This window comes from Diadema setosum, chromosome 6 (assembly GCF_964275005.1).
Source record: "Diadema setosum chromosome 6, eeDiaSeto1, whole genome shotgun sequence".
Taxonomy (NCBI): domain Eukaryota; kingdom Metazoa; phylum Echinodermata; class Echinoidea; order Diadematoida; family Diadematidae; genus Diadema; species Diadema setosum.
The window spans coordinates 32,114,429-32,138,201 of record NC_092690.1 but is presented as its reverse complement, the minus strand read 5'-3'; the positions used below and the strand labels follow the sequence as shown (position 1 = coordinate 32,138,201).

The 23,773-nt window shown below is 38.7% G+C and overlaps 1 pseudogene; it reads left to right on the top strand.

Moving 5' to 3' along the window:
• Positions 1–3,536: 3,536 nt before the first annotated feature.
• On the top strand, positions 3,537–19,806 carry LOC140229735 (uncharacterized; annotated as a pseudogene).
• Positions 19,807–23,773: the final 3,967 nt, after the last annotated feature.

Here is a 23,773-nt window from a genome sequence, read left to right as displayed (position 1 = left end):
AGTGATTTCCCAGACGTCTCGACATGCTCTCTTTTAAACATCGATATCTCCACAGCCGATTATTTTTATAACATGTGTTATATATCAATTTAAAGCAGAAAGATTCGGGAATTGCGTCATGCAATTTTCAAATAATCGACCTCGCCCGACTTTAGGATCATTTTGTTGTAGCAGGTCACAATTAATTTAATATGTTGTTCGCGACTTATTGGAATCCCCTTGGGGAACCGGGCCACTTAAGATGGGTGAAAAAGGGGGGAAGTTGATGCATTCTATTTTCATCTTCTTCAGAACCAGTTTGCACATGCCGTCAAACCCCCGTTTGAGGCGAGACCCCATCACCAAACGAAGTTGATGGGGTGCTATACCCCCCTAACGATTCCTCGTTTAGGAATGGGAGTAGATGTATTTGTCCACTGCAAAATAACTTTCTACCCAGGCGTGGCAAACCTGGAGGCCAAGCCAGGGTTTAATGACTGCAACAGCTGTCATATTACGTAAGAGCATGATAAGGATATCTGCCTGTGGCAGACCATTCAATTTTCTCTATTCTTTCTAAAGTTTTAGATTTTATATTCTATTGAGAAGTTTTATAGTCATCCGTTTTGAATTTCTAACGAAAAAAAATGGCCCATAAATAACGAAAATACAGGAATATGAAGGAGAGCATTGTAGAAGTTTGTCGACACACATAGGCCTACGCACCATGGAGCTACATAGCCCATGCCAAAACCAAAACAATCTCCTCCTCTCGCGGGTGCCCCCCCCCCTGTGGCGGTGACTGATGCTTAGATTAGGCCAGGGTCTAGTCCACTTCCTGGACTGTATTCGTAACGTCACCTCCATGCACTGACATGCAGTGATGTACGGACGTACGTTGATGGTGTCTGTATGTACACTGTATTACACAAGATCACCCCTCCTGAATACAATTTTTTTTCGGGAGTACCAATTGATGGAGTGTCGCAATCAGCGGTTGGGCGCATTGTGTGGGTGCATGCATGATTGTATATGCGTGTGTTAGTGTGGGGAATGCGGACGATTAAAATTGTGCAGTATCTGGACTAGCCAGGGTCAAGAAACAGGTGTTTTATATCTTTGGTTTTTAAGTCCTTGATTGCCAAGATATACACTGGCACAGGGGTGCAGCTTCTTCAAACGAGAGATTTGCCTCTGAGATTCCCCCAACCCCAAAGTTGGTTGGAATCATTCTAATGAGATAGGGACCCAGAGTCAGTTTTATTAGGTATGTGGCCCGGGGGGGGGGGGGGGGGGGGGGCTCCTAGAGAAAATTGGAGAAGTAGGTTTAATTTACAGGGAAATTCCGTCAGATGTGGTGACCGTAATACTCGGGTGGGCGTCTAGCACACCCCCCCCCCTTCCCCCAGCTCTTGTTTTCTTTCTACATCAGTTTGAAAGGAATAATAAGCGAGCAATAAACAGATAAATTCGGATATAATGAAGCAACAACGAGCAAGTTTTTGCAACAATTTTCAAACACGCTCGCTTGGTCGCTCCCACAATGACTCTCATTTTGTTGACTTTGGTTCCTTACCGGCCATCAGTTTTTCATAACGTAATATCATAATAAATAGAAGGAAAGTTTACCCATTACTAAGGTGTCTCAAAAACACACAAAAAAACACATATGCGATCACATTCAAACCTGCATTGTAAAAGTCTTCTAAAGAACTCATGATTTGTGGAACCTTCCTCTAGATGTAAAAGGAAGGAAGAAACTTATTTCAAAAATATAACATTACAGTGACGTTCCTATATTGTGTGGTATATTTTTTTTTCACGTTGACAGTTTCTGTTAATGGGATTTATATGAATTTTTTTCCAGACTGTAAATAATAAGAAATAAGATATGATTGTCAAAAGCGCATTAATTAAATGTGACCGTGCACCTCAAAACGAACATAAAGTCGCACACACTGATTTTGCGTGAGGACTGAAAATAAGTGAAATGGGTCAACCTAGCCGAACTTGACTTTTTCATATTTTCTGAAAGAGCACGTCTTCTGTTACATTATGCTAAAATTTGGTATCATAAAACGGGCAGGAAAGTGTGCTTTTCTAGCAGTTTATCTTGAACTTTTTTGGTAGAATAGTGTGATTAGGTGTGTCTTTAGAATCCCTTTTTCATTTCTGAAAAACCTTGTCCACACTCTTCATTTTCAACTCTAATAATTTTTTGAAAGGATAGTGCTACTGCTTTGAAAGTTGGCATTGATTATGGACAGAATGTGTTAATGAGGTATGCCTAATTTCAGTTTAAACTGATAATCCCTTCATTGTTATTACCCTGGTGGTTTACTTCCTGTTTTTTGTCCCATTCATCGCACAGCCAGCACGGTTTGGTAAAAATTAAACGCTTGAATAGACACTGAACTTCAGAGCATCTTTTCTCAGTTCACACTTTTCCTGAGTTTGTGCTTTCTTTTCAATATTTAGATAGGTTAGGAGAGTCCATTTGACTTGAGTTATACATCATTTTAAAGCTTAAAGGCTGCTCTTTCAGAATATGGTCTTAACTAAAAATTCATGTCTGGCGACTTTTTGTTTGTTTTGAGGTGCAGGGTCACAAATAGACAGCAGATGATAATTTGGGAATTAAGGGACGATTTGCCCTCTTAGTTTTACAGAATAATGATGTCGAACATCTATGTTTGCGTCATTTCTGAAATAAAGTTCCGTGTACTTAGCCGAAGCTCAATTATCATGATGAAAATGAAGGAATCAACAAAGAATATAGGAACTAGGTTACGTTCACACAAACTTAAAGTTAACTCTGTCACTCTTGAAAGATCAGCGTCCACAGGAATCTAAATCGAAGTCTTTCATTTAAAAAAAAAAAAAAAAGTGGTGGGGGTTGTCACCTAGGGGATTAGTCAACCTGGGAGTTGTCGTCCGGGGAAGTGGTCCTCCGGGGGAGTGGTCCTCCGGGGGAGTGGTTCTCCGGGGGAGTAGTCCTCCGGCGGAGTAGTCCTCGGGGGAGTAGTTCCCGGGGGAGTAGTCCTCGGGGGAGTAGTTCCCGGGGGAGTAGTCGTCCGGGGGAGTAGTCCCTGGGGAAATAGTCCTAGGGGGAGTAGTCCCCCGGGGGAGTAGTGTTCGGGGGAGTAGTCCCCGGGGGAGTAGTCGGGGGGGGGGGTAATCCCCGGGGGAGTTGTCCTCCGGGGGAGACGTCCTCCGGGGGAGTAGTCCTCCGGGGGAGACATCCTCCGGGGGAGTAGTCTTCCGGGGGAGACGTCCTCCGGGGGAGTGGTCCTCCGGGGGAGTTGTCAGGTGGGAGTAGTCCCCGGGGGAGGAGTCCTCCGGGGGAGTTGTCCTGATACGACATTTTATACCCCGATCGCTTGAGATCGTAGCATGAGCCCGGCGTAAACGTATCACTGTCGCTCCGATCGTATCACTGTTGTAGCGAGGTCTTGATAAGCGTACGAATATCGCAACACAGTCGGTACAATCGCAGAAGCAAAGCGTCCCGTCGGCCTGGAAACGCGGCAACAACGTGACAGTGTCGTATTATCATCATGGCGCTATCGCCTACAGCGCAGGTTGAGCGTGGAGAAAGCGTAGTGTAATCGCCTCGGAGGCCAAAAATGGAGACGGACGGCGATCGCGCCACTATTTGTTAAATCATCACAGATCGCTATGGTCGCCATGGTCGCCTTTCTAGTGATATGGGGGCCTTAATAGCAGCGCAGCGGCCCGTTCCCCACTCATTGTTGGTACAATACAGGACCCTTTACCCACCACGATGATCGGCGTGCACACACATGAGTCTTCCCCCTGCTGGTTTACATTGTTGTGCACTCGTGATTGTTTTATTAGACGAAATAGCTCTAATCCACAAGGAAAACAGCGAAGCAAGGAACAGGGAAACACTACGCACAAACAATAGCAAGAACCTAGAAGATTAAAACTATCGGTGTGTGAACTTCATTCTCCTTTGACTCACGATTAGTGTGAGTGCTCACAGCCTTACCGAATGCATAGATTTCAAACGGAGCTTCAGCTGAAATGCACTGCTGCAAAACTTCAGGAATGGTTGAAGAATATGAATCGCAAGAATTTTATTCCTAAAGCCAACAGCAGGGTGAGTTTGAGTTGTCCAACTATACCTTAGACGACTACTTTATAAAATGCCAACCTAAAATTGAATATTATCGTTCTCAAATTAAACTTAACCGTGGGCAGTGTTTTCAGTGTCAAGCACATTGACACCGCTTCGACAAGATAAAAGAAAATCCAGTTAGAATATTAAACTAAGCATAGCTACTGTATAGGTCCAGGGCTTAGATTTACCAGTAAGCACTCTTCAAGTGTGCATCTATTATATGTTTTCTAGATGTAGATAAAAGATGAATTCAGGTTTCCAGATGTATGATAAGAGTAAGACCTAACTGCGACCAGCCCTAACGCGTAGCCCACAGTATACATAACTGTGTACAAGGAGCGCCCCGGGGTTAGGTACAAGACCAATGGGACCACGTATCGGCAGGGCACCTTAAAGGGATAGTACAGTATTGGTGGAGATGAGAATTGGACTTTTAAGTTTTTGCAAGATACCAAGAAAACACTTATGAAATAGTACAAAGCATACCATTTTAAGAGGAATTCAAAGTTTATTTGATGAAAATCGGGTTTAGAATGATTGAAACATCCAAAAACAAAGTAAAACAAAGCGATCGTAATAAAGTGTGGGTCCTACACTTTATTAGAATCTCTCTGTTTTGGATATCTCAGCCATTTCAAAACCAATTTTCATCAAATAAACGTTGGATTCCTCATGGAATCACATGCTCTTTCATATTTCATAAGAGGTTTCTCATTATCTCACCAATAGATGATAGAAACATGAAATTGGGTCTGAACCAAAACTATACGATCCCTTTAACATCGGCTCCCTGCGTATCATAGTTGTTGGCGTATTAAACGAAAAGGGATGCATGAGATTATGGGCCATATGCAATGATAATAATAATAACGAAGACAGGAAAACAAAACAAGCTCATAGGCAAACTAATAAACTAAACTAAACTAAACACGGTTGAGTTACAGTACACATCCGTTTAGTAAATTGCGAACACAATGCATGACTGTGAATTCATGTGATTTTCCTACACTGTAAAAAATGCGACATGCGACATGTTTATGAACTAAACACAGTGTTAAAAATCTAAACACTTTGTTTAACATCTAAACACCCGGTGTGTATAGCACGTGTAAAGTAATGAGAGTTAAAGTGTTTAGCTTGGAGTGTTTAGTTGGAGTGTTTATTCTGGTCACGTTATGTTAATCTCAATATGTCCATATATATATGGAGAAGTGTTGGAAATGGTGTGTAAATTGCAATTTCTAGTTTCCTTTTATCACGAGGAAGTGGAAACTGTTACGACATCAAGATGCACTATGAAATATTTCATGTTTTAGGCCTTTCATGGAAATGCCTAATCAATAAGGAAAAAGGGTAACCTAAAAATATGTAATACAACTGTAATAAATTTATATTTTGGTTTCGCATGTACAGTCCTATATTTTACTGCTAGAAAAAAAAAATGGGAGTTGCCTTTGTTAATGATTTCGTTCATGGTTTAGGGCATTACCCAAATGTTTGTTGGTTAGGCCTAAACACTTCTACTGTCAGAATAAACAGGCGCGTTTACATTTAGAACGCCTCGTAAACACGTTCTAAACACCGCACATGTTTAACATAAACACTGTGATACTCGTACTCTACAAGTCAGCAGCGCATTGTGACATGACGGCCGCGGCCACAACGCACGCAGTGGTGACCTGTGCGTGCGCTTCTAGCGCACACTCGTGCTGTGCATGATTATGACCATAATCAATGCACAATTGGCGGGAAAGGAGATGTGCGCGCGCGTACGTACCTGTACGGATGGATCTGTCTGATTGGCTGGCTGCTGGTGCATGCTGCGATTGCATGCCCCAGCAGCGTGATGTGCGTAGGCCTACAGTACGTGCGCATTCGTTCTAGGCTTGTCGTCCACTACACTGCACTTACGACTCGATCGACTGCACTGTACTGCTGCTGATAGCTGACTGCACTGCATAAAGGAGCGGATCTAGCTAAGATGGCGTCGAAGGGATAAAGTTCTAGCCTGGCCGGCCTGCATGAAAGCGGTGAGTCTGCTAAGTCTGCTAAGTCGGTGAATAACAAGATTTATTGCAAAATCGCCCTCGTTTAATGTAAAACTGTAATAGGCGTGGAAATAAGCTACGCCTTGAAGATTTTGCTCGTTTGTTTTAGTTTTCTATTTCTAAATCTAACGACTAAGTTGTACATTAGAACGGGGAACGCTCTAGCGTTAAGTCTAACTGTAACGTGTTAGTGTTGTTAACGTTACAATATCTAACTTGCTAGGCCTACACTCTGCAAATTACCGGTACCGTAGTTATGGGTAAACTCGGCCTAGCGGGTCAACTCACTGTATCTTTAATTTTACGAAGTTATGAAGTATCTTTCATGTGAATGACGATGGGTTAGTGACTATATTTTGAGTGAAATTCAGTTTTATTCCCTGTAAATTCTTCACTCAACAGGTGGTGAAAATTGAATGTAAAGCCCATTAGGATGTCTTGGAAGGGATTGCAATGGCACCAAAGTGGGTGACGATGATGTCCTGACGTGTAGTGTATAAATCCTGCAAGACATTACCTCTGCTGGCAGAGAACGAGGCATGGTGCAGTCAGCAGAGTAAATCGACTGGGGATAGTATATCACTGTATACTACCCATGTGGAAAGTGGAAATCAAGTAAGTACTCAAAATTGCAGAGCCAAATCAATAAATATTATGTACTTAAAGGGCATGTAAATGAGTTTCTACAAAATGCAGATTTTAGATGCTTTAAGTTCTTGTGTTTGTGTATGTGTGTGTGTGTGTTTTTTTTTTTTTTTTTTTTTTTTGGGGGGGGGGGGGATTACCTACTCCCGACTCCCGAATTCAATCCATTAGCTAAAATAAATACACAGTATGGAAAATTGATTTATTGCAAATATTGTTGAAAGTGTAAATTACAGATGTGAAAATCTTCACCCAAGAGACAAAGGATACAGTATGGTCGTAACTCTGCTTGATAATGATGATGAATAAGAAAGAAGAAACAACAAAAAAGACTTGAATTATTTCCAGAAAATTCAGCAAAGTAAGTAAAAACTGACGCAAGACGCTATGTGCTAATGTGATGAAGGGATTCTGTCATTCCTTTTAATTTGAACTTGCTTATGGATTCAGTCAACTTCTTTGCTATCCATTCATTTTCAGAATCTATGGGAGCAGTTAAGTTCATTGTATTGCAAAGCCAACTGATTTGTTTTCCTTGTGTAATCATTTCTTTTTACCAGCACCAGTACGTCATGGAAGAATTGATCAGGGATCACGCCAAACCTGTCTGGATTAGAATGAAAGATGCATGCGCTTACTTCTATACAACCTGTCTAAAAGTGCAAACATCTGAGGATTACAAGGACATCGCAAGATATACTGATATACAGTATATCTATAGGCCTACATGCCATGTGAAGGAAATGAACCATGGATAATGATTTTGAATGTTAATAATCTTTTTCCCGCTAGCCATGTGATGTCTCACATCGTCATGATGCACTACAGACCTATTAGGAGGCATCCCACCTGTTAGAGCAACCTTTCTATTGTTTTTTTTTTCTTCACTGACAGTGTGCATCTAAACCTGTATACATGTACTAGAATAAAGCAAATCATATAGGGGTTGATAGGGTTTTGTATGCGCTGGGGCTTCAGTTCTCCGTGTGCGTGTATGCGTGTATTACATAATGACGAACCTCTAAAGAAATATGAAGGTAGGGGACCTATATAATTCGAAGAGGAATTCAATGCTTATTTGATGACAATTGGTTTCGAAATGGCAGGGATATCCGAAACAAAGCGATTCTATTGTCCTCTGTGCTGACGATAATGGTCACCTGTATTCTTATTGCTCATAGATATGTGTAATTGTCTTTTTTTAACAGCTGGTACGTAAAATTGTAATGTTATATATTATGTAAAGACACTTGCTCGAAATCGTTTTGCACTAAGAAAAACAGTTTCATTCACTTCATTTTATTCATCAACCAATATCCTTGTAATTCACTGTTAAGATATTACTCAAGAATTTTGTTCGATTTGCTTTCTGTTATATTCTTGTGCAAAAAGGAATATAGAAATCAAAACAAATCAAATCAAAATATCAGCCATTTCATTTTTTTTTCCCTCGGGTGCTTCAAATACAATCAGCAGATATTGGACGCAAATAAGAGGCCAGTAGTTGCATTTGTTTGGAATTCTTTGCAATTTTCTTGTAGACCTGATAGGAAATGCAGCATTCGGTAGTTAATATTTTCTTTCTGAGATATTCTTGAAATCGGTCACATGGAGAGAGGTATCAGAAATGTAGTACAACATGCATGGAGAATAGGGAGGAGTCTTGCGACTGACTGACAAATTGACAAGGGAGGAGTCTTGCTGATCACATCGCGTGTTCATGACAGCCTTGCATACCCTCCCGCCTCCAGTTGCAATGCATTATTTTTTCTTTGTTCATATCCTCTTGTCTTTACCACAAATTCTGCTGTGTCGAGATTGAAAGTAGCCCTCCATACCATGATTATGTGGAGTATGATGAGACTGATTAGACTCTAATAGACTATTCATGTATATCCATTGAGTTTGACTTCTTTCTCCAAGGTTCTAGCAAGGTAGAAGTTTTTTCTCACTCACCTTTTGAAATCCGCTAACATTCTAAGATTTCTCTCGAAATAGCAAAAGTGAAAAATCAATACAGTACTGTTAGCCTACATGTACTTTCAGTGAATGTCGCAGTGAAAAGAACAATATCATGTATGTATTTAAGTTTAGTTCCATTATTGGTACTGATCAGGGAGTGCAGATGTTCACCACAGGCTAAATACAGTGAAAACATTTTTTTTTTTTTTTTTTTTTTTTGGGGGGGGGGGGGTCTCTTTATGATGAGTGCATCATCTACACTCCCTGATCAGTACCAATACGACCATAGTGTTGTGCATGGTATAATTTGCCGTGAGCCTAATTTGGTTCGGGTACACCCCAAAGCACTTTGCCAATAATTGATGTAATCTTCAAGGTCGGCATTGATTTGTTCACAGACTGCAGTTATGTTCCTGGAGGTGTTACATACATGTCAAGCTTCCGAAGCGTTGAGTTGCACTTCACAATCGACAAGTTTATTCGTTTGTTTTACAATACTAAGAATTAGTTCTGAATACAGTAGAAAGACGGCAATTCTTGAAAGTAGGCTAAGAATTACATGTGACTGAAAAGTAATTGTTAAATGCAATATTTTTTTTTCCTCCAAAATGAGTTATGTGTCATTTCCTGCAAATACAAACTTTACTGTGTGTATAGGAGAGAATTCCATTTACGTCTTCGTGTACAGGCCAGTGACTCCCAGGTATCTTGCATTTAACTCAGTATGGTGTCGTATAGCAATAACATGGCAATATTTAAAGTTGAAATCCAGTCCAAATACAAGTTAGTCTGATAAGAAAGAATAAAATATTAAGAGTTCATTGGTAAAATTTTGATCGAAATCGGATGTAAAATAAGGAAGTTATGACATTTTGAAGTTTCGCTAATTTTTGAGGAAACAGTTCTTGAATGGTTGATATGAATATGCAAATGGCAACGTGGGCATGTCATTCCCTCACAACTTACTTAATTTCAAGTTTTTCATTCAAACGCAATTATTCCCGAGGCTCAAGTCCTGATATATCTAACTGATCACTTTTCTGAAGTTATTCAACCAGAGAATACCATAATGTTTCACATTTCATTAACATAAACATTGAATTTCATGATTTTTTTTTTTTTTTTGGGGGGGGGGGGGGTACACGATCAATGGAAAATTGTGAGGTTATCGCATGGTCAACTCACTCATTTGCATATTCATATCCACTTTTAACTGCTTTGCAGAAATTAGCAAATCTTCACAATTTGATAACTTCCTTATTTTTCATCCGATTTCATTCAAATTTTTACTGTTAAACTGGTAAGGTTTTACTCTTTTTTATCAGACTTATTTATTGGACTCGATTTCCCCTTTAAAGGATTTTAACTTATTATTCATCAGATATTGCCCAAGCTTTGACTGATGTTTTGATAACTTGCATTCAGAGAATTGCCTTTAACTCTTGTAGCCAAAATATTTGTGAAAGCTAACGCAGGTCTTCCCTGGTATTATGCGATGTAAGTGTGCTGATGATTTGGTACATACTGGGTAAATTCTATATAATGTTATGCGTTTATCTTTTTTCATGCAAAAAAGTGGAAACAATCCACTTTACATTAATAAATACATGGGAATTAACATGCATGATGATATGTCTCATTTAAACACGTAGAAATTAGCATGTATGAATGTATGATGTGTAAACATGTCTCATATAAACACGTGGAAATTACCATGTATGATGAGTAAACATGTCTCATATAAACACTCAGCATGTATAAGGCGTAAACATGTATCATATAAACACAGAGAAATTGCGATGTTTAGTATGTAAACATGTCACATGTTTAGTGTATGCAATTTTGTGATCGATCTAAAAATCAGACATGTGTTCTGAGAATAAACACTTAAATGGCAAATAAACATGTCGCAGTGTTTTTAATCTGTCACAGCGAATAAACATGTCGCAGTGTTTACAACGTAAACAGTGCGTCATGTTTATTTTTTGGTTCAGTGTTTAGATCTTAAACATTGTGGGTGATTATGTGAATGTGCGGTGTTTAGTATTTAAACACTGTGAGTGATTACGGTGTAAACGTTTGGTGTTTAGGCTATAAACACAGCAGGTGTTTAGTTTTTAAACATCAGAACCGTTTAAAACATAAACATGTGTGTGTGATAAACACCTAGGGTGTGCTGAAAATAAACACAGCATGTGTTTAGTTCATAAACATGTTTAATATATAAACACGTCGCAGTGTTTTTAAACTGTCACAGAAAAGTGTTTAGTTAGGTGTTTAGAAACTAAACAAATTTTTTACAGTGTATGGAGGGAAGGGTTTCCGATGTTGAGGTACCCTTTTAAGTCGCACTAAGAAGAATACATTGCACGCACTGAAATGGCTTTATTTCACTAAGCAGATTCAAAATCAAGAGGATGGTAATGATATTCGAAACTGCAGTATTTATGGCATATTCGATGCAATACTTAGGCGAATTTGTTCTATGCTTTTGGAATAAATAAGCTGCAGATCCTTAGGGTGATGATAGGCGGTACCTTCAATCATACTGTATAAAATGGTTTGAAAATGTAATTCTGCTGCTACTTTTACTACTAGACCAAATTGTTCACCATGAATTTGATCATTTTCTACTAAAAAGTGAAATGATTTGAACAGAAATTAATTGTAGAACATTGGGTGTGAGATTATTACAATACATGTCATTGTCATGAACTTAAAAAGCATTTGCGGAACTTATCTGTTGGTTCCTGTAACTTTTCTCCCCGGCAGGTGTGTTTAGTCCACTTCAAAGATGGAAAATCAACTGCTGGTCATCCGTATCCAGGCAAGTGTCTGGGCTACAAGATTTATTGGTTATACACAGTAGGGTCTACTGCTAGATGTTATTGACTCATTTCAATACTAAAGCATCTTTTTCAGGAAATGAAATAACTAGATATCTTTACATGTCATTTTTCAGCTGTATGCATACGTTATAAAATACTGTTCTGCAGCCACATGGGTATCATTTTAGGTAGAATGAGCACTTAATTAGAGTAGGTTTTTATTTTCACACAAAATTTAATGTTATTGTTGTACATTATTACATGGTGATATCATTAAAATTGGGGTGGCCTAAACTTTTGAAATAAGACCAGCATTTAGTATAAATGAATGTAAAATGAATTGTCTGGCAGACAATAAAAGTGACATGAAAACCAGTGTTTTAATCATTTATGATTTATGTATTCTTCAAGACCACGACCCAAACAACGTACTCCAGCCAAAACGACAGACATGGCAGCTGATGTTGAACAGCACATTGAAGAGCATGATAACGATGAGAGAGACAAGGGGATAAACCGCAACTCTGTGCAGACAGATACACTTCAGATGAATAATTATTTCTTTCTGTGGAAAGATGTCACTCTACATGATCACAGCTATGCAATGGAAGATCAATCGTAAAATGTAAAGTCTAAAGCAGCACAAACAGATCAGTGTCCTGAAGTGTCGATAACAAAGATGAGTGATGGTGTTGTCAAGTTTTACACATGACTGAGTAAAGCTGTGTTAGTTTGTCAATGCTCTCCGCATGACTCTGTCATCTGTACCAAATTTTCAAATTGATGTGCGTGATCAGATTTTGCTCGTTCTTATGACGCTTCGACTTGACCTTATGTCTACTGACCTTGGCACAAGATTCTTAATCTCGAGAACCACATCATGCGCAGTATTTTCTACGTGGTTGCAATAATTGCCAAGTATGTGAAAACCAACTTAATCTTCTGGCCAGCACGTGACACTTTGGCAAGAATTCGACCCCAAAGCTTTGCTTCTTGCCATCAAAAAGCCACTTGCCTTATAGACTGTACCGAAATATTTGTACAGAGACCATCTTAATCGAAAGAAAAAAAAAGGCACAGACTTATTCAAATTACAAAAGCCACAATACCTACTGGGCGCTGTATTGTGTAGCCCCAATTGGCTTTGTAGCCTTTGTTTCTTAACTCTTCGGTGGAAGGGCAAGTGACACTTTCATTTCCAAAAATAGTGGATTTGGTGAACATTTATTGCCAGGAGATGAAGTCCTTGCCGACAGAGGGAATAGCATCACAGATATTCTGCCACCTGGTGTAGAATTATCAATTCCAGCGTTTTCAAAAGGGTGTAAAGACAGACGTCTACCTGAACAAAGTGTTACGGCAACGAGAAGAATGGCCAATGTACGAATCCATGTAGAGAGGGCTATTCGACTCCTGAAGTGCTTCAAGATTTCGAGCAGTGTAATTCCAGGAACGGCTCAAAATGTCGATGACATTTTAATTGTTTGTGCTGGGTTATGCAACTTACAGCTTACAACTTACCCCTTCTGATAAGTGAGGGAACTGTGTCAAGGGAAAGTCAAAGTGAGGTTCCAAATGAGGAAGAAATTTCCATGGACATTAATGATGAATATCAAGATGGATGCTAAAATTTTATGAAGGTTTCATTTATGCACCACACCAGACCTTCAGATAGCATATGTGGCCAAATGTCTCAGATTTTCCAAATAGGATCAATCAATAACCCATTCCTTAAACACAACCACTTCTACATACTATTATGTTCTCTATTGTAGCAAGGTCAACCCTTATTCTGACTCTGTCAAATTTTGGGGTTGCTCGAGTAATAGTTTAAAGAGATTTGAAGTGTACATCTACAGTTTAACTTAAAGGCCAATTCCACCTCTACATCACGTTGATTTGAATGAACAAAATAAAATCAAACAAGCATAACTGTGGAAATTTGGATCAAAACCGGACGTGAAATAAGAATGTTATTGTATTTTGAAGTTTTGCATAGTTTACAAAACAGTGATAAACGTAACACGGGCAGTATGCCAATGAGTTAATTCAAATCAAATGCATGTTAATGTGACCTTAAGATAGACATACACTGTTTAACTGAGATGCCATGAATGTATTATTTACTAAAACTGTATTTCTTTTTTTTTTTTCTAAAATGTTTATTCCAGAATTTGGGATTTTCATATTTCAAAACTATGGGGCAAACAGTCCAATTTACAACCAACTTCAAGTAATTGTCAAGTTAATTTAATAAATTGTGATGACACTGTACTATTTCTGCCCTGTTCATCTTAACATGTATTTGTGTGCAGCCAATGTGTGAGTTTCTGTGTTTGCGGGTGTTTTCAAATGAGAAAAAGAGAAAGCAGAAATAGAAATAAAACAGACAGACAAAGAAAGAAAGAGTAGGTAGACCAATAGAGAAGAGGAGAGGGATGAAGAAGGAAAGAAGAGTTAATGAGGAAATAGTTAAGCAGACAGAGATTATTTGGGGGAAAGGACAGAGTAGAAAAAAAGATACATGTATATACAAAGAGAGAGAGAGAGATGATAGAGATGGATATATATGTTAAAAGAAAAAGAAGGATAAAGAGAAAAGTTGATCAAAAATATTGAAAGAAGTAAAGAGTGGGGGAAAGGAGGACAGAGTAGAAAATGTAAGTCGATTCTTGCTTACAATGTAAGTTGACACTTTTAAACCAATATTTCCTTGTCAATGTTTGTTCTTCCTACTTTAAAGAAAAAAAAATCAAATTTCAATGTGTAAATAATGAAATTTTCTCAGTCCTGATGATGTTGAGTAATGCATGGTTGGTTGTAGTTAACATATAAACATATCAATCACATTACCGTCTTTCCTATCGACATTAGTCATTGCCCTTGATAATGTTACTGACATCACAACTGTCATACCATCATGTCAAAACTGTACACAGCCAATGAAGACAATCATCAACTGACACATAAGTTTGTCACCAGTCATGACTTGATTACATCAATTTGTCATCCTCAAACAACTAATTGTTCGGTAATCGTGTAGAAATGCACACCTTGCACACCTACCATTTCCTTCCTTAATTTGTCAATGAAAACTTCTTGTGGCTATCAGAAATGTCAAGATGGACCATATCTGAGGGTTTCATGAAATTTCATAGTCAATTGCAGAAGAAAAGTAGCTAATTTTGACTCAAAAGTACGCCGATCGACGGCCGTGTCAGCGTAGCATGATGGATGATCGATTATGTGGAAGAGCGATATAACGATGATAATCGATTGTTGTAGTCTGTAATACAGCCGCTTGTTTGGTGTTTAACCACAATAATTACGTCGGCTCGACAGTAAAATGTGGAAGAAAGAAAGTGATCTTGATGCGTCTGTTTTTTATCGTTTTATGTAATTTTCTCCTGCGTGTGACTGTATATCTGTCAACATTTTTTGCTGACTAAATGTTGGACAGATAATATGTGTACCAAACAGTAAAAGATATATGAAAAAAATGGGAATTATCCATCATGAATATTGCACAATAAAATTGATTTTTACCACAAAACAAAAGCAAATACTGGGGTTGCAGTTTTTGTATACATAACTAAGAAAATGAAGTGGAAAAATGAATACTATCATAAAAACAATTTAAGTTGAACTTATCAATCAAAAACATATTACCATTTCAATTAATATTCTGTTTCTTTTTAGGTAAAATAAGCACTTTAAGAAATCCACAATATTAATACACGATTGTGTAACATACACTTGTTGTAATACTATTCTCATTAATTTATTAATTTAATTAGGCCTATAAATTATGAAGATACTAGAAACAAACCCCCTTTGAATTCAACTTCCTTATCTTCTTTTCTCTCTCTTTCTCTCTCCCTGGTAATAGCCTAACCTTTTTCTTCCACTTTTCCGTCAACCTCATTCTACTCCCTTCAACACTATTTAATTTGAATTATTATCAACTTTTGTCATGATGAAATCAATACATTTGTACTTGCCACAATTTTTAAAGAAAGGATCGATGTCTTAATCCTGGTATGAATAATCGTATCAATAATTTGAATAGTGATAATCATGATAGTGGCAATGAAAACAAACAACTATCACAATAGCTCACTTGAGCTTTCGACTCAGGTGAGCTATCAATAAGGAAAAAAATACGAAAAAGAAAGTAGGGGCTACACGTATTGCACGAGTCAAGTTCGATATTGTTAGTAAGCGGCTGATTAGAGACTACCAGAATCGATTATAATCGTTGACATCGTTCTCTGCGAAATCGGTGCACTACTTACGTTGGAGACTATGTTCGCGACCGACATACTTTTCAACTTCGATTTCTCATTTTTCTTACCTTTTCGGCTTTCTAATTCAATGGAAACTCTCTGATATGGTTCAATTTAGCATCTCCAATAGCTGCACAAAATTTTATTGACAAACAGCGAAGCGAACGGTAGGTGTGCATTTCTACATGATTACCAATTGTTCTAGGAGTAATAAGAAACAATGTGACACAGTACTATTCATAGTCATTATTCAATGAGTTTCATTATTATACAAACATTGTACATGAAAGCAGTTTATTCAAGAAAGAGCTCCACGTGATTATGTATTTTCAGCTATGTCAGAGCGTTGGCATGTTTGAAACTCCATGAAGTTCAGATACTCTTTGCAAAATGATGTCACTCCTATGACGAGATTTTCAAAGAGTACAATATATTTGTGCTATATGCTATTTGTGGTAATTGTCTTCAGCAACAAAAAGACTTCGATCGGACTGTTCGCTAATGCATCAAAAAGAAAAACCAGAAGAGGCACAATATATGTAAACTAGAGAGAAGCCCCCTGGAATGGCGGCGCCTGTAGAGGGCGCACTTCCATGAGCAGTCGCCCGAATCGGTCTGTTGGTAATGGCCTGAAACGGGCGCAAAAAGAAAAAAAGAAAAAAAGAAAAAAAAAAAAAAAAACACCGATTGGAGCATTTTAGACCTACAAATTTAAAACGAGCCTATTCGCGTTTTTACTAGTGTCCAGATCAATTTGATTTCTTGTTATGACCCTTGAATTTCACAGGAATGTTTTATTCCGTTAAAGAGATGTGGTCGAGGATTTGATTTTAGAAATGACGTCATACTGACTTCACGGTTGAGTGATAACTGAAAAAAAGTCGTACCATCCATAAATCATGACACAGAAGTGACGTAAATTTCAAGTGTTAAAGACAGCCAGTCCCTTTTGCATGAACATTTTTGAAAAAAATGGTGAGAACACTTAGGTATTGAAAAAACACTATTCGGAAACCTGTAAATTTTGAACTCAAGAGGGTCTTTATTTGTTTAGTTAAATTGACCGTTAGGATTTGAATAAATCTTTCGTACTACGAAAACATTATGATATAAGCTACTAGTCTACTTTTACAGACCTGTGTCATGCACTAAGTTGCACATGTCGTTTATATAAGTTATTTGCCATTGATAGCAGAGTAAGAGAAGCTAGTGAATTCTTCTTTTCTGACAGCTTTAACATGCCTGTATCTGGTTCGAAGTACAGTATTCACGCTGGTATTAACATCATATTACAAACACAGGATTAATGTATTCAGCTGTGCCTAGTACACAGAGTACATTACGGTGAGCGTTTGGTGCATAATTTGAATTTTAACGGCTTACAACATTCATATATTACATAAATGTTATAGCATTACAATAGTCTTGTAATTCTGGTGGAATATATCATGTTCTGTGCTATTTGGGAAGGAATGCAAAAGGGATGGCCAATCTTTAAGACATTGAACTTTTTTAGATAATCGGTATAAAAAAGAAATATGTACGGAAAGGAAGATATAACGAGAAAGCATGTTTAGGGCGTAGACTCATATAGCAGGAAACAAACGCATAATTACACTTACAAATATGGAACAGCACGAAGGACATTGCTTCAGTGTGCTACTTTGCGCACTCAGGTCTCTCCGCCGCTTCAGCAATGAAGAAATCTCAAGCTACAGCGGGGAATCCCCAGCAGAAAGCCCCTTCCGCTAGATCGCATTTTGCAATGCATTGCGTTGTATCTACAGTGTATACAGTTTGTCTCGTGAGGCCCTTCAGCTGTGCACCCAATTGTCTGACGATTGCCCGCCATTACACTGAACTTTCATTTTTTATGTGTTCAGAGAGCTGAAAGGTAATGTCAAATTATTTTTTTTTAATGCTCACTGAACTAATCACGTATTGTATGATAGTAGCAGGCCTATACCTAGTTTATAATATTGTACACTATTGATATGATGGACAGCGGGTGAAATCATTGCTCGAACGCTGTGGTTAGCGAGAGACTTCATGATATTACATTCTTGTATTTGCTACTAACGTAGAAGCTGAAATCCATGTTATTGCAGTGTACGTTAGCGTACACATAAGAGTGTCGGTATTGTCGCATGACTATACGCTGAAAAGGGTGCAGCTGTGTCCCGTACCCCAGGGACATTAATTGCGTGGCGAGCAAATTAACTTTGCAGTTGTGGTTGGAATAAAGCTCCATGTGCTCAAATTGTCGCAATCACAGGGGCGGATCCAGGAATTCCGTAAAGAGGGGGCGCGCTTAAAAAAATTAAAGGGGGGGGGGCGCACGCACCCCTCCCTACATTTTTTTCTTTTTATTTCTTTTGTTTCAACAAAAAAAAAAGGGGGGGGGGGCGTGCGCCGGTTGCGGTCCTCCCTGGATCCGCCCCTGCAATCATGTTGGCAAACGTGCACCTTACAACGGCCCTATATTATCGGTACCTCATTCGCCGTACGCCAAGGTACATGCAATATCCCATGAACAACATCCTAGCTCGCGCCAGCTCGCCACAACAGTTACGTGGGCGACGTTTTTTGTTTTTGTTTTTTGTTTTGTTTTGTTTTGTTTTGTTTTTTTTTAAAGGAGTGACGGAACAGATTGTCGTCTCTGCATATTTGTCGCCGGCGACAAATTGTGCTGCTCGTGCAGTTCCCAATTGTTGACCTCAATGGCGACATTTCGCGCACGTAAAATGAAACGCAGCTGCACAAACTGTCGTCGGTCGTGTTCTTCAAGCTGCATAAGATCATGCTAAGATGCACTACGAATTGTGTGGCTGGGGTGGGTGTTCCTGTGTTATGCTTGTTAAGTGGGGTCAGTAGGATGAAAGTGAAGTGTATGAGTGTGTGTTGGGGGGGGGGGGGGGCTACATGGTATGTGTTGAGTATGCGTTTAGAGTATGATAATATATGTGGAATCTTGTGTGTATGTGTTGTGGTTGTGCAGTGGTAGTGGTTTGTCTGTGTGTGTGTGTGTGTGTGTGTGTGTGTGTGTGTTTGGTGTGTATGTGTGTAAAAAAATCGCATTTTTTTTTTTCGGTATTGAGCAGAGAGCAAATTAGCATTGTAAGTCGCACATGTACATAGAAGAAGGTTAGAGAAAGGTGTTACATGTCAAAGGGGTGGGTGTATGAAATGTCAAGGGTCACACCATTATAAGATGGTTAATAATAAGGGTCATATCGTTACACTGCAAAAGATTAGATCTATTATATCTAATACATGTGTTTGTTTCATGATAGCAAATGTTGTGTTACCAAGGTGTGAAGTTGAGCTTTGTGGCTAGTGAAAAGAAGACCCAAAAGGTGAATAGACGTGATCTGTACAGGCTACATCATACCGTGAAGACACACATTGTCAAGTACCCAGTGTTATAGTGGGTGCTTTGTGCGAGGTTTATGCCTCCTATGTTACACAAGTGAGGAGTATCATGCGCCAGTGTTGTTAATGATTGTCAATGTTACAATTCAAGCTTGTTACTTAGCGCCTCCTCGTGGTGACTGTATGATTATTCTATGCATGGCACTGCTGGTTATCTGGTCTGAAGCTGCGTTCTATTAAATGCCTCCAAGGTGACTGTTTACTCGGAAACTCGATTTGTGTCTGCTTCTCATTTATGAGGTGGCTCTCAGCTCAGAAAGTCGTCATATCGTGTAAAGACATTGCAATGCATGAGGGTCCCTGTTCCCCTTGTGGCTCCTCCCCAGCACCAGATGTCTGACGACGATGAGACAGACTTGCTTCCCCCAGACGACGAGCGAGATATGCTCCCCCCAAGACACCTGCAGAGACATTCCACAGGAACTCTCATTGCCTCCTGGGCCAGATGTCCCGTATGTCCCCCTGCAGGAACCCCCTCTTGAAGCCCCCCTCCCCCCTCTCCCCCAGGAACCTGCCCCCACTGCTCCGACTATTAACAGTCCAGGTTGTCTCAGTGATTTGCCCTTTGTGCTGTGCATAACATAAAATTATGATGCTTATATTTCTGGTGGGTGCATACGCCCTCTTGTTTCTGAGTGTAATACCAGGTTTATCTCTACCACTTATCCGTATCTTCTTAATATCTTCCATCAGTTACCCTTCTATACTTACATCTTTAGTGTTATGAATAGCTACTCATACTACTTGTCCCTACACAGCAAAAAGTCCGGTGTTAAATATGAAACACCGAGCTGGTGTTATATTTCCGGTGCTCATTCATGGTGTTAGATTAACACCTACGGCTGTCATTTCAAAATGTATAATTGCTTTTTTTTTGGAATAGTTTCTTAGTTACTGTACTTCTTGTTAATTTTGAACTTCAACAAGACGATAAAGAATTTTCCGATAAAGGACTTGATTTTTGAAAAAAAAATCTGTAAATACATTTACACCACAGTAACACCAGTTGGTGTGGTCCCCTAATGAAGCTGGACGGGTGTTATACCATTGAAATTAACACCACCAATATCAAATCAACACCATGCGGTGTCATTATTGAATTAACTCCCCTAACATGGTGTTAAATCTAACACCGATGTTTTTACAGTGTAATTGCACCTTTACTCGTAACTTTCAATGTTCTCTGCTACGTGCATATTATGATATATAGATATGTGCATTTCCTGTGTCCCCACATGAACATTTACATAATTTTATAATTTTGTTTATGCTGCGTAAGTTAATGCCTTTGTAGGAGCTTCTTATTTTATGCCATCCTAGCTTGTCCTATCAGGTTGTACATGATTGTCACACCTGTTGTTTTTGCTGAACGTTATGTTTCATATTAATCAGGCCTGTATGACTCAGGCCTGATTGATATGAAATGTCAGCATGTCTGAGAGAGGTATTGATATGATGTGATGGTTATGCTTGTAACAATTCGTGATTGTTCTTGTTTTCGTTAACGTTGACGAGATGAACTGATGGTGGGATGCGTATCTGGTGTTATTGTGAAATGTACCCAATAGGTTTTTATGATTACACTCTTGGTGTCTAAATCTGATGCTAGTGTAATTATTATTTTCAGATGTTAGCTTAGTGTTTTTATAAGCCAGCCTATTATAGTTCTTGGCAGTTTACTCTTGAAAATATCGTAGGTCATGAACAGTGCAACTACTTGTATGTTATAAAAGTTCACACCCTTATTCATTTTAAAGATAATGGTTTGTTAAGCTCAAGTACTGTAGAGCTTTTAGATTGTCATTATTATTCAGGTGAAAAACGAAAGAGTAAAGAAGAAGGGCAATCACGCCTCCAGTGTTGTTAATGATTGCCAATGTTACAATTCAAGCTTGTTACATAGCGCCACCTCGTGGTGACTGTATGATTATTCTATGCATGGCACTGCTGGTTATCTGGTCTGAAGCTGCGTTCTATTAAATGCCTTCAAGGTGACTGTTTACTCGGAAACTCGATTTGTGTCTGCTTCTCATTTACGATGCTCATACATTGGATGATTGCTCGACATTAGCAGTGATCCGGGGCCAATAATTATCAAAGTCAGGCCACCAAATTTTCTAAAAGGCTATATTCTTGAGGCCCGGTTGGGCACTTCTAGTCCAGAAGGATTGCTATGTTTGTTTGTTTTTCTTGTTGTTGTTGTTTTTTTTTTGTTAGTTAGTTTGTTTGTTTGTTTTTGTTGGGGGGGGGGGTCTTTTTTCAGGCCACTACATTTATATATTTATTCATTTATAGTATTTCTAAGGGGGGGGGGGGAGGGGAGCAACAAAACGTAAAGATTTAAGTTGCCCAAATTGGCCAGCAGAGAAATAAGTAGCAACTGTTGAGCCCTCCGTTAAGTTTTGGATCGTAAATGTTATTTCAAAAGTATACAACTCAGTAGCTTTTATGATATTATTTAAAAGAATGGGTGTCATTGTCCATCCTACATAAGCTCTAACGGATTTAAGATGAACAGGTTTTTAGCATATTTGCGCTGTATTTCGCAATTAACACAAGTGAAATTTCAACTTCAACGACACCTGACTACGACATATTAAATCTAATTGAATTGGAACAGGCTAAACCTGTTTCGAGATGTCATAGGCATCTGATCCATGTAAAGAAAAGAGAGAGAGAGAGAGAGAGAGGAAAAAAAAAAAACGTCCAAAAGTGGTGCCATTCCCCGTTTTCTTGTTCAAACTTTGCAAGAAGGTCGTAAATGTATAAACCAAAGGTTCTCCTTGAATATCTGAATATATATTGGCCGTCATTTTTTTTTTTCTTGTGCTTTTCCTCATATCTTTGCAGCGAGGTAACCCAGATACAATCTTCAAACGTCTATACGGTATATGTGACCCGGCACCCAGAAACCAACAAGATGTTGCCAGACATCTTTTTTTCTTATTCATTTTTTTTTCTTATTCATTTTATTTTTTATTTTTTTACCTCACATGAGCCGAAGGCTAAAGCGAGCTATTGCAATCACTCTCCATCCTACAATTGAGCTGCCATTAAGCATGCTCTGTCAACAAATTCTATTCATTAATAATACCAACATTTAAAGCAGTAGAATCATTATTTCAACATTTATTAACATTGAATAGTGTGTAAAGGGTTTCTAGGAAATGAAAAAAAAAAAAGGTCTCTAAAGTCAAACTTAATCACACCGTTGTACAAAGAATGTTTGAAAAAAATGCTAAAAACATGATTTCCCATTTATTCGATAACCCGAAAAACTACAATGATGCAGAAAAACAAATTGCACGTCAAGAAAATGTGAAAAAAAAAATGTCGACCAGGTTGAACCGTTTACCTATTTTGAATTCTAACGTGAAAACAGGGCATGCGACTTTGTTTGGTTTTCATAACACGGTCACATTAGGTGACCGTGCATCAGGTCGATTAGGGGGGGGGGGGGGTGGTGTCAAGGGGCAATCACCGCTCCCATATTATCATTATTATCAATCCAAACCAATTTCACTCAACAATTCTGTTTGCATATCATACTTGACTCATGTTCAAATATGGGAACAAATAGGTAAGCGGTGCGGCAACTGCTTCAACTAGTAGTGTCATTAGATGTTTGTTTGTTTTTTTTTTTTTTTCTACAGCTACACACTAATTGCTTGTTCCTCTATGATATTAATCAATGAATGAAACTAGTGCCAACGTGATTTATTCCGTTGCATGGTTTATCAACTTAACCATATCCTTGATTTGTGGGTTTTCCCCATCATGGTGCACGGCGTCATCGGTGCGTTATTTGTGTAGCGATCCTCCAGAAAGTCTGCATTTTGAAAGGGCAGCCGCGTCAAAGTAAGCATATTATCCAGCGTGTTTCTCGCGTCATATTGTGTTGTGTTTGAAAAGTTATATATTGATCATCAATCGAAGCGCTGTAACCCTTTTGTGTCCTTTTTAAGACATTTCATCAGCCAATAAGTAAGAACCATGAAAGACGAGATGAACCTGATGGAGCACAAAGCCTAATGTATCCCACGGGTTAAGTTTCATACTTCCTTTTATCCGGACCTAAAGAACTAATTTTATGAGCCACTCTTAATACTAATTATTCATTCCCTGTATGTACATGCATATGCAGTCCAAGAGTCATAAAGCTCATAACCTTCACACTTTTCAAAAAGTCCAATGGGTCCGACAGCAAGCTTGACGAAAACTGATGATTCAAGATTGAATATCAGAAATGGGTTTGAACGTGTAAAATGTTAAATTCAATCACGTTAAACATATGTTGGCAGTACTTATTATGCAATTTCTTTTCGGACATTCTTCGGACATTCTTCATTTTGACTCTAATAACTTTTTAAAGCATAATGCTACTGCTTTGAAAGTTGGCATTAATCACAGACAGAATGTGCTGACATACAGACCTTATTCCTTAATTTG